This window comes from Lithobates pipiens, unplaced genomic scaffold (genome assembly GCF_037356315.1).
Source record: "Lithobates pipiens isolate NorthernLeopardFrog02 unplaced genomic scaffold, aLitPip1_a1.2 Scaffold_18, whole genome shotgun sequence".
Taxonomy (NCBI): domain Eukaryota; kingdom Metazoa; phylum Chordata; class Amphibia; order Anura; family Ranidae; genus Lithobates; species Lithobates pipiens.
In genome coordinates this window covers 637129710-637140663 of record NW_027507758.1, presented here as the reverse complement: position 1 = coordinate 637140663, position 10954 = coordinate 637129710, and the positions used below count along the sequence as shown (strand labels likewise).

Below are 10954 nucleotides of genomic sequence, written 5' to 3'. Positions count from 1 at the left end.
TGCAGAAGACGTAGGGAAACTAAGCTGTAGAACACTTGTAGGTTACCTGGATCTTTCAGCCCACTTGGCGATATCCCCAAAACTGGATTCTCTCGGTTACTTCAGCCCTTCCAGGCTCTTGTTAAGAAAACCAACCTCACACGTGGTGTTCTTCTAAAGAGTCCTCCCCTGGAATGCTCGAAGTACACTGGGTCTCTCCCAGACTGGAGACAGCACCCATCCACCTCGGAATCCTTCCTCAGTTCCCTTGCCTTGGGCTAGCCAGCCCCGAGGCATCAAAGTCAGGTGGAACTACACCCCAGGCCATAGCCTTCCAGGGGGAGTGTCAGGAGGACCAGGACCATATACTCAGCACAGCATACTGGACCAGGAACCCAGAACCACGTGACGTCTGTGTCTTAAAGCGGAGGTTCACCCTAAAGTGGACCTTCCGCTCATCGGAACCCCCCCCCTCCGGCGCCACAATTGGCACCTTTCAGGGGGGAGGGGGGTGCAGATACCTGTACAGTACAGGTATCTGCACCCACTTCCGGGATAGCTCTCTGCGGAAAGGGGCGTAGATTACGCCCCTTTCCGCAAGTGCCCCGCTGCCTGCTGGGAAACACACAGATCCCAGAGGCAGCGGGGACCGTCCTTATTGCGCAGCGCGACTCGCGCATGCGCAGTAGGGAACCGGGAAATGAAGCCGAAAGGCTCCATTTCATGATTCCCATACCCAAGATGGCGGCGGCAGGACCCGAGAGACGATCTAGAGATCGGCTTCGGGTGCCGACATCGCGGGCGCGCTGGACAGGTAAGTGTCACTATTTTAAAAGTCAGCAGCTGCAGTATTTGTAGCTGCTGGCTTTTAAAAAAAAACGCGGAGTCCCGGCGGACTCCCGCTTTAAATACCCTCTCCCAGAGGGCACAGCGGGAGGGCCACTCCCACTGACCTGACTCCGAGAGGGAATAATTCAAGCACCTAACCAGACCATAGTTCCACGCCTGCCACCAGAGACAGTGTCCCCTGTGGCCAGGCTGAACATCTCACAGTCCAGTCAGACTGACACAGAAGCCAAATTTAGTCAAATAGGCCCTAACCAAACTGTAGTTGGGTAAATCTTTAACTTTGAATAACATAGCGCGTGCTCTTCAGGAGCCCGCGGCTACACAGTGTTATCTGCAAGTTCACTGTTTCCACTTTGCATTTACTTCAACATACTTATTTTTCTTTAACAAAAAAAAGTTGATAAGGTGTAAAGTTCTCGGTGCTCCAAACTGTGGCAGCTGTAGTGTAGCCACGCCTTCTTCCATCTCTTACACACGTGATGGTGAGGGCGCCCCCTTAGTGGTGCTTCCCCACTCACCAGAGCAATATGACTCCCAGCTTTTCATCTACCAGAGTCACCAACATCCTTCACACTCTCCTCACCTCCGATGGCAAAGGAACCGGATCCTCCTCGCTCACTCCTGCAAGTCGGCTGCGCTTTCTGTCAGTCTCCCTCCTAGACTCCTCTGACCGATGTTCAAGCAGGAGCTCCGCCTCTTCATAAACACTCAGAGCTCCGCCTCTTCATACACGCTCAGAGCTCAGAATCTTCATATACGCTCAGAGCTCCGCCTCTTCATACGCGCTCAGGGCTCCTCCTCTTCATACACACTCAAAGCTCCGCCTCTTCATACATACTCAGAGCCCTGCCTCTTCATACATACTCAGAGCTCCGCCTCTTCATACGCACTCAGAGCTCCGCCTCTTCATACACACTCAGGGCTCCACCTCTTCATACACACGCAGAGCTCCGCCTCTTCATACATACTCAGAGTCCTGCCTCTTTATATATAGTTAGAGCTCTGCCTCTTCATACATACTCAGAGCTCCGCCTCTCCATACGCACTCAGGGTTCAGCCTCTTCATACGCACTCAGAGCTCTGCCTCTTCATATGAACTAAGAGCTCCACCTCTTCATACACACTCAGAGCTCCGCCTCTTCATACACACTCAGAGCTCCGCCTCTTCATACACACTCAGAGCTCCTCCTCTTCATACACATTCAGGGCTCATTCGCTCACTCCTGCAAGTCTGCTGCGCTTTCTGTCAGTCTCCCTCCTAGACACCTCCGCTGTTCAAGCAGGAGCTCCGCCTCTTCATAAACACTCAGAGCTCCGCCTCTTCATACACACTCAGGCCTCCGTCTCTTCATACACACTCAGAGCTCCGCCTCTTCATATACGCTCAGAGCTCCTCCTCTTCATACAAACTCAGAGCTCCGCCTCTTCATACCCTCTCAGGGCTCCGCCTCTTCATACACACTCAGAGCTCCACCTCTTCATACACACTCAGAGCTCCTCCTCTTCATACACACTCAGGGCTTCGCCTCTTCATACACACTCAGGGCTCCGCCTCTTCATACACACGCAGAGCTCCGCCTCTCCATACACACTCAAGGCTCCGCCTCTTCATACCCACTCAGGGCTTCGCCTCTTCATACACACTCAGGGCTCCGCCTCTTCATACACACTCAGAACTCTGCCTCTTCATACACACTCAGAGCTCCGCCTCTTCATACACACTCAGGGAGGAGAAAAAGGGGAATGATATACAGTACATACACACACAGCACAAGGCCTTGTTCACACTATGAGATGTTTCTCAGGGCTGCAGTTCCTCTGAGCTCCACAAGGTGGTGATCTCACCTCTACCCAGACAGGAAGTCTCTATGGAATACAGACAGGAAGTGATGTCAGATACAGACAGGAAGTGATGTCAGGTACTGGCAGACATCCCATTTGGAAGGACGTAGAGAGAAGACATTGCTGGATCTGGCGGCAGAGGAGGTAATATGTAGATTAACCCCTCCAGGGGGATCAGATGATGATTAATGTATTTTGCTTCCAAAGCTGGTCATACATGGTTCAGTTTTATCGTTCATCCATGAGAGGAAAAACTGAAGTGATTCCCCCATCCACGCATTGGAGGGGGATGGGGGAATCCTCCCCGCTGCACTATTGTATTCTGACAATGGGGGGCGCTCCTCCGCTCTCAGAATACACAGATCAGTGGTGAAGCTATTGGCTGCAGCCGCTGATGGAGTGACTTTTATCCGGCAGTGACCACACATGGATGGAAATGTGACCGATCCCTGCTGTGCCAGCTGAATTTCCATGTATCTGTGGTCACCTTAAAGTGGAACTTCCGCTTTTCTGATTCCTCCCCCCTCCGGTGCCACAACTGGCACTTTTAAGTGGGGTGCAGATACCTTGTCTCCTGGGAAACACAGGTCCCAGGAGATAGCGGGGACCACTTACCACACGCAGCATGACTCACGCATGCTCAGTAGGGAACCGGGAAGTGAAGCCTCAGCGCTTCACTTCCTGATTCCCCCAATGAGAATGGCGGCAGAAGCACCCGAGAACCGAGCAACTACTTGGCTTCGGCTGCCGACATCGCTGGACCCTGGGACAGGTAAGTGTCCATTTATTAAAAGTCAGCAGCTGTAGTATTTGTAGCTGCTGGCTTTTAATATTTTTTTTTAGGTGGACTCCCTTTTTAAGTGACTTCCCCCCCCCCCCATCTCCTTCATTATGTATGTCATGCTGAGATAATCTCCCATTGGCTGAGCAATATTCTCATTGGTCTCTGAGCTCCTTCTTGCTATTCCTCGTCCTGCCTGTTGTTTCCTTGGAGTGATTTTCTGTGTAGTGACCCCGGCTTCATCTCTAGGATGCGCTCGTCTGTTGCTTGTCCTGACCTTTATCCTGATTCCTGGATCTCCTCCTCATCTCTCCTCCATATCTTCTTACTAGGGATGAGCCGAACACCCCCCGGCTCGGTTCGCACCAGAACTTTCGAACGGACCGAAAATTCGTACGAACTTTAGAACCCCATTGAAGTCTATGGGACTCGAACGTTCGAAATAAAAAATGCTAATTTTAATGGCTAATATGCAAGATACTGTCCTAAAAAGGGTTTGGGGACCTGGCGCCTGCCCCAGGGGACATGAGTTAATGCCTAAAATGTTTTTACAAATGTCAGTTTTGCCGGGAGCACTGATTTTAATGACGATTAAAGTGAAAAAAAATTTGAAATATTCCTTTAAATATCGTGCCTGGGGGGTGTCTATAGTATGCCTGTGAAGTGCCACGTGTTTCCTGTGTTTAGAACAGTCCCTGCACAAAATGACATTTAACGGAAATAACGTCATTTAAAACTGCTTGCGGTTTTAATGTTATATCTGGTTCCGGCAATATGGATGAAAATCAGTGGGAAAAATGGCATGGGTAGCCCTCCCTGCCCATTACCAGCCCCTTTGGGTCTTGTACGGATATTAAGGGGAACCCCGTACCCAGGCCCTATATACTCAGAACAGCAGTATACAGGCGGTACAAACAAGACAGGGACTGTGTAGGTTTGTTGTGTTAAGTTGAATCTGTTTGTAATTTTCAACTGGTACATTTTTAAACTGTAGCTCCAGTCAAAAAATCTATTTTTAAGCTTTTTGGAAAACATAGGGAAGGGTTTTCACCCCTGTATAATTTGTTTTGCCGTCCATCTTTTTTCATCTCACTTCCTGTTGTCTCCTTCCGTTTGTAAGTAGGAGACGTTTGTAAGTTGGATGTTTGAAAGTAGGGGCCTGCCCTATATTTTCTGCAGAAATGGCGGAACAAGGTGTTGGTGTTGCCACAACATTGTAAGCCCTCAAAGTGACTCTTGGTGGGCGCTGGAGCGCCCTGCTGTGAACGATTATATCAAGAATTGTAATTACATGCCATTGTTGAACAGTGGTAGAAAAATTGACCTTTGGTGGTTGTGGTGCTGGTGCCACAACACTATAAGTCCTCACAGTTACTCTGGGTGGGCACAGGAATGGGCCCTCCTGTGAAATATTATATCAAGAATTGTAATTGCATGTCCCTGTTAAACAGGGGCAGAAAAATTGGGCTGCTGGTGCTGGTGCCACGACACTGCAACCTCTCCCATATACTTTACTTAAGGTGTAGGAATGAGCCCTGCTGCAAAGCATTGCATCAAAAATTGTATTTAAACGCCCCTGTTAAACAGGGGTAGAAAAATTAGGCTGCTGGCACTGGTGCTGGTGCCATGACACTGCAATCTCTCCCATATACTCTACTTAAGGTGCAAGAATGAGCCTTGCTGCAAAGCATTGCATCAAAAATTGTAATTAAACGCCCCTGTTAAACAGGGGCAGAAAAATTGGGCTGGTGGCATCACCCAGAACCAAAAATGTTCTTCCATCATATCAGCGGAGGAGAAAGAGGATAGACAATCAACATAACAGGACAGTCACTCAGCATCAGCATAGGCAGTCTTGAAGGGATGTGATATTTAAAAAAAAAATTATTCGGTTACATCAGCTTCAGGTGCTTGGTAGCTGTGGGTGATCCAAGACTGATTCATCTTGATGAAGGTCAGTCGATCAACTGAGTCGGTGGACAGGCACACCCTGTGATCGGTAACAAAGCCACCAGCAGCACTGAAGGTGCGTTCCGAAAGAACGCTGGATGCAGGACAGGCCAGTAGCTCAATTGCATACTGTGCAAGCTCTGGCCAGTGATCCATCCTCAAGACCCAGTAAGCCAGAGGATTTTTGGTGGGAAAGGTGTCCAAGTCTGACATTGCCCCTAGGTATTCCTGCAACATGTAAATCAGACGCTGGCGATGGTTGCTGGAACCGATCATACATTGGGGCTGCGGACTAAAAAATTGTCTGAACGCATCGGTCAGACGGCTACCTTCTCCACCACTCCTTCTGACCGATGCCTCAGCAACACGTTGTCCAGGACCAGGAGTTTGTAACCTCCCAGTCTCTGGGAACGCGTTGCACAGACCTTTCTGCAAGGCCTCCCCGGAGATGTCTCATCCTCTGCTCCCTCTGCGACGGCAAGATAAGGTCGGCAACCTTACCCTTGTACCGTGGATCAAGGAGAGTGGCCAGCCAGTAATGGTCCCTCTCCTTGATCAGAAGAATACGAGGATCCTTCCGCAGGCTTTGCAGGATCAGGGAGGCCATGCAGCGTAGGTTAGCTGAGGCATTCGGTCCGGAGTCCTCGGGGTCACTAAGGACAACATGATCCGCAGCTACCTCCTCCCAGCCACGTACAAGTCCACGGGTTTCTTGGGACTGCAAATCATCCCTACAAGACTGCTGCTGATGCTGAGTGCCAGCCTCCACCTCCATGCTGACACAATCATCCTCCTCCTCCTCCTCCTCCTCCTCCTCATCCTCTTCCTGTGTGATGGGTGGCACAGCAGGAACACTGTCTGGATAAAGGGGGCCTTGAGAGGCAAGGAAGTCCTCCTCTTCCTGCCTCTGTTCTGCCTCAAGTGCCCTGTCCAATATTCCACACAGCGTATGCTCCAAGAGGTGGACAAGAGGTACAGTGACACTGATGCATGCACTGTCGCTGCTCACCATCCTTGTGGCCTCCTCAAACGGTGACAGGACAGTGCATGCATCCCTGATCATGCCCCACTGGCGTGGTGAGAAAAAAACAAGCTCCCCTGACCCTGTCCTGGTGCCGTAGTCGCACAGGTACTCATTGATGGCCCTCTGCTGCGTGTGCAGCCGCTGCAGCATGGCCAACGTTGAGTTCCACCTGGTGGGCATGTCACATATAAGGCGGTTCTTGGGCAGGTTCAAGCCTTTTTGGAGCTCAGCCAGCCGAGCACAGGCATTAAATGGTCGGCGGAAATGCACACAGACTTTCCTGGCCTGCTTCAGGACATCCTGTAAGCCCCGGTACCTGCCCAAGAACCGCTGCACCACCAGCTTAAGGAAGTGAGCCACACAGGGCGGAGAGGAGGTTGGTGCCATTGTCGCAAACCACCATTCCTGGCTTAAGCTGGCATGGCGTCAACCACCTCTCTGCCTGCCCCTGCAGAGCTGACAAAACATCTGCCCCAGTGTGGCTCCTGTCCCCCAAACAAACCAGCGCAAGCACGGCATGGCATCATTTTGCCTGCGTACTTGCGTAGCCCCTGGAACGCCTACGGAGCACCGCTGGTTCTGAGGACAGAGCACTGGAAGAGGCCATAGAGGAAGAAGAAGAGGAAGGGGTGGAGGAGAGAGGTGTGTCACAACCAATAGTAGCATTTTGGAGGTGTGGTGGCGGAACAACCTCCAACACTACTGCACCTTGTCCTGCATCCTTCCCAGCTGCCAGAAGAGTGACCCAATGGGCCGTGAAAGACAGGTAACGTCCCTGTCCATGCCTGCTGGACCATGAGTCAGCGGTAATATGCACCTTACCGCTGACTGCCCTGTCCAGCGGGGCAAGGACATTGCCTTCCACATGCCGGTAGAGAGCCGGAATCGCCTTCCGTGAGAAAAAGTGGCGTTTGGGGACCTGCCACTGAGGAACCGCACATTGTACAAACTCACGGAAGGGGGCCAAGTCTACCAACTGAAAAGGCAGCAGTTGAAGTGCTAGCAATTTAGCCAAGCTAGCATTCAACCGCTGGGCATGTGGATGGCTGGGAGTGAACTTCTTTCGCCGGTCCAGCAGCTGGGGCAGGGACATTTGCCTGCTATAATCGGACGTGGGTGTACTGCTAGCAGAGTGCCCGGAAGCACTTGGCTTTGACACACCTAATTCTACACCTTCATTCCTCTCAGAGCAGGTTTCAGAGAGGACTGAAGGTCTAGTGGGGTTGGAGATCCCAGCTGATGAGGAGCAAGGAGAGGTCCGCTTTGTTCTTTGGTGTGGGTCTTTGAGGTACGCTTGCCAACGAGCTGCATGGCAGGTCAACATATGTCTGGTCAAGCATGTGGTGCCCAAGCGGCTGATGTTTTGGCCAAGCGAAATACGCTTGAGACATATGTTGCAAATAGCAGCGGTGCGATCTGATGCACTCCTCTCAAAAAAGGCCCACACCAAAGAACTTTTAGAATAACGTGCAGAGGCAGCGCCCTGCACAGGCATAGCTCTGCGGTGTGATTCAGTCGGTGTGCGGCCCCTAAGCTGGCCCCCAGAGGGCATCCTGCCTCCTTGGACATGTGCCTCCTCCTCCTCCTCTCTCCTACCAGGCACCCACGTGGAGTCAGTACCCTCATCGTCCCCTCCCTCTTCATCGCTGTAGCAAACCTGGCAGTATGCTGCAGCTTGTGGAACATGACTGCCAGATTGCTGTCCTTCTTGAGCATCCCCTCTCTCTGCGCTCATGCTACTGCCTTCCTCTAGCTGAGTATCATCATCAGAGCCTACAAAACACTGGGCATCCTCCTGGAGCATGTACCCAACACTGTGCTCAAAGAGTTCAGGAGACTCCTCAGGAGGACGTGGTGGGTCTAGGGAAGGAGTCACTGATGATGACATTAAGAGGAGGGAGCTGCTTTGCTAGTACCCTGAGCCTGGGTGAGAGAAGATGAGGAGGATAAAGAGGGCTTGGTCATCCACTCTACCAAGTCTTCGGCATGTTGCGCCTCAACATGTCCAGCTGCCGAAAAGAAGGACAAGCGTGTCCCATGGCCACGTGCTGATGATGACGATGCACCGTGTCCATGACCAGCACTGTTGTCTCTAGACACAGAGCCTGCTTGCCCACTTTAATCAGCTTGCGCCTGTCTGCCTCTCCTTGCTGGCCTTCCAGACATGGTAATGGCCTGAAGGGAGATGGGAAAACTAGCAATTGGGTAGTGTATATTGTGCTGGAGGCACACACAACACCCACTAAATCCTGCAGATGGCAGATGGCTCAATTAGAGAAGAGCTATGTAGGTGGATATAACGGTGTATTCTACGATCAGGGCACGCAGACAGCATGCACAATCTCCTACAACTGACTGCAAGCTCTATTTAAAAAGAGCAAGATGGCTAGTTATATAGGTGGATATAGCGGTGTATTCTGCGGTTAGGGCACGCAGGCAGCACGCACAATCTCCTACAACTGACTGCAAGCTCTATTTAAAAAGAGCAAGATAGCTAGCTATATAGGTGGATATAGCGGTGTATTCTGTGGTCAGGGCATGCAGACAGCACGCACAATCTCCTACAACTGACTGCAAGCTCTATTTAAAAAGAGCAAGATAGCTAGCTATATAGGTGGATATAGCGGTGTATTCTGTGGTCAGGGCACGTAGACAGCACCCACAATCTCCTACAAATGACTGCAAGCTCTATTTAAAAAGAGCAAGATAGCTTGCTATATAGGTGGATATAGCCGTGTATTCTGCGGTCAGGGCATGCAGACAGCACGCACAATCTCCTACAACTGACTGCAAGCTCTATTTAAAAAGAGCAAGATAGCTAGCTATATAGGTGGATATAGCGGTGTATTCTGTGCGTGCTGTCTGCATGCCCTGACCGCAGAATACACCGATATATCCACCTATATAGCAAAATATCTTGCTCTTTTTAAATAGAGCTTGCAGTCATTTGTAGGAGATTATGGGTGCTGTCTGCGTGCCCTGACCGCAGAATACACCGCTATATCCACCTATATAGCTAGCTTTCTTGCTCTTTTTAAATAGAGCTTGCAGTCAGTTGTAGGAGATTGTGCGTGCTGTCTGCTTGCCCTGACCGCAATCTCCTACAACTGACTGCAAGCTCTATTTAAAAAGAGCAAGATAGCTAGCTATATAGGTGGATATAGCGGTGTATTCTGCGGTCAGGGCACGCAGACAACAACCACTACAGAAGAGCAAGAACGAAAAATCGGCCGATAATGAATGGTGTATACTATGTTGAAGGTACACAGAACACCCAATAACTCCTACAGACGCCAACACACTACACAAGGCCACCGCGCTGGCGGCCTTATATAGTGTGGGGCGTGTACTACACAGCCTGAGCTATGATTGGCCACAGGCATCCTGCCTGTGGCCAATCATGGCTCTCCTCGCTGCTGGCACTGTGATTGGCCAAGCATGCGGGGTCACAGTGCATGCTTGGCCAATCATGAGCCAGCAATGCACTGCGATGGCGCAGTGCATTGTGGGCCGTGAGCTCCACGCGAATTAGTCGCGAACGGCCCATAACGTTCGGTATTCGCTGAACGGGCGAACAGCCGATGTTCGCGTCAAACGTATGTTCGACTCGAACACGAAGCTCATCCCTACCTCTTACACAGCTTTTCGCTACACCTGCAGTGATCCTGGGGGGGTGGAAACTTGGCACCAGCACTCAGCAAAATCCATCCCCACCATTAGGAGCTCTGGAGAAAATTGTCTGCTATTTACACTCCGTTCCTCCGCATGTCACCTGATCACATGAGAGCTTACTTTCACAGGTTCCTGACAGATTTCTGTATGGTAAAGGTCAAAGTTCACTCTTCAGTTTAGGAGTGGTAGGACACACCCAGGAACAATGAATTGATTTCCATGGGAGCCTCATATAGAGGACCCCTCAAACGCCTTATCCAAATGTCCCTCCGTCCAGAGTCTATATGTCCTATGACATCACACTGACCTCACAGCCTCTCCTCCCAATGTCCCTCCAATCAGAGTCAGGGTTTCCTATGACATCACACTGACCTATCAGCTCCTTCTTCCAAAGTCCCTCCATCTTGTTTTGTTTTCTGATGCTCTTAAGATGTGAGCGGACCCTTGGCATCCTCACTAACAAAGTTTTTTTTGATTGAAAATGTATACTTTATTTTACAAAAAAATATACAAAAAACAAATACTTTGAACAGGGTACATTCCACGCTGTACTGCGACACAGCTCATAAATGCACTACATAACAATACAGTTCCAAGCATACAAATAAATTACATTCATCCTGCGGTATGATGCCTGATGTGTTGCGCAGAGTAATAATACCCCGAAACATCACATCATGCATGACGCCGCATTACCCTGAAAGCATTACAGAAAACATGTCAGAAAAATCAGGTCATACTGTCATAGTCAAAGTCAAATGGCATTTCAATAAGCAACAGGTGTGATGGGGGGGGGGGGGGGTGGAGAAGGTGGGGTAGGGAGGGGAAAAAGTTCATAGGCCCGAAGCTTTATTGAA

At 50.5% G+C, this 10954-nt stretch overlaps 2 protein-coding genes across 2 annotated transcripts in view; both read left to right on the top strand.

The window, feature by feature from the left end:
• LOC143986894 (gastrula zinc finger protein XlCGF66.1-like) overlaps nucleotides 1–10954 on the top strand; it is a 373036-nt gene that overhangs the window by 301424 nt on the left and 60658 nt on the right. The gene's annotated exons all lie outside the window — the stretch shown is intronic.
• The window catches only part of LOC143989543 (uncharacterized), a 32398-nt gene continuing 24187 nt past the window's right edge, over nucleotides 2744–10954 (top strand). The window contains exon 1 of the mRNA XM_077489702.1: nucleotides 2744–2814. The gene's annotated coding sequence lies outside the window, so the exon portion shown is untranslated. The remainder of the gene's footprint in view (nucleotides 2815–10954) is intronic.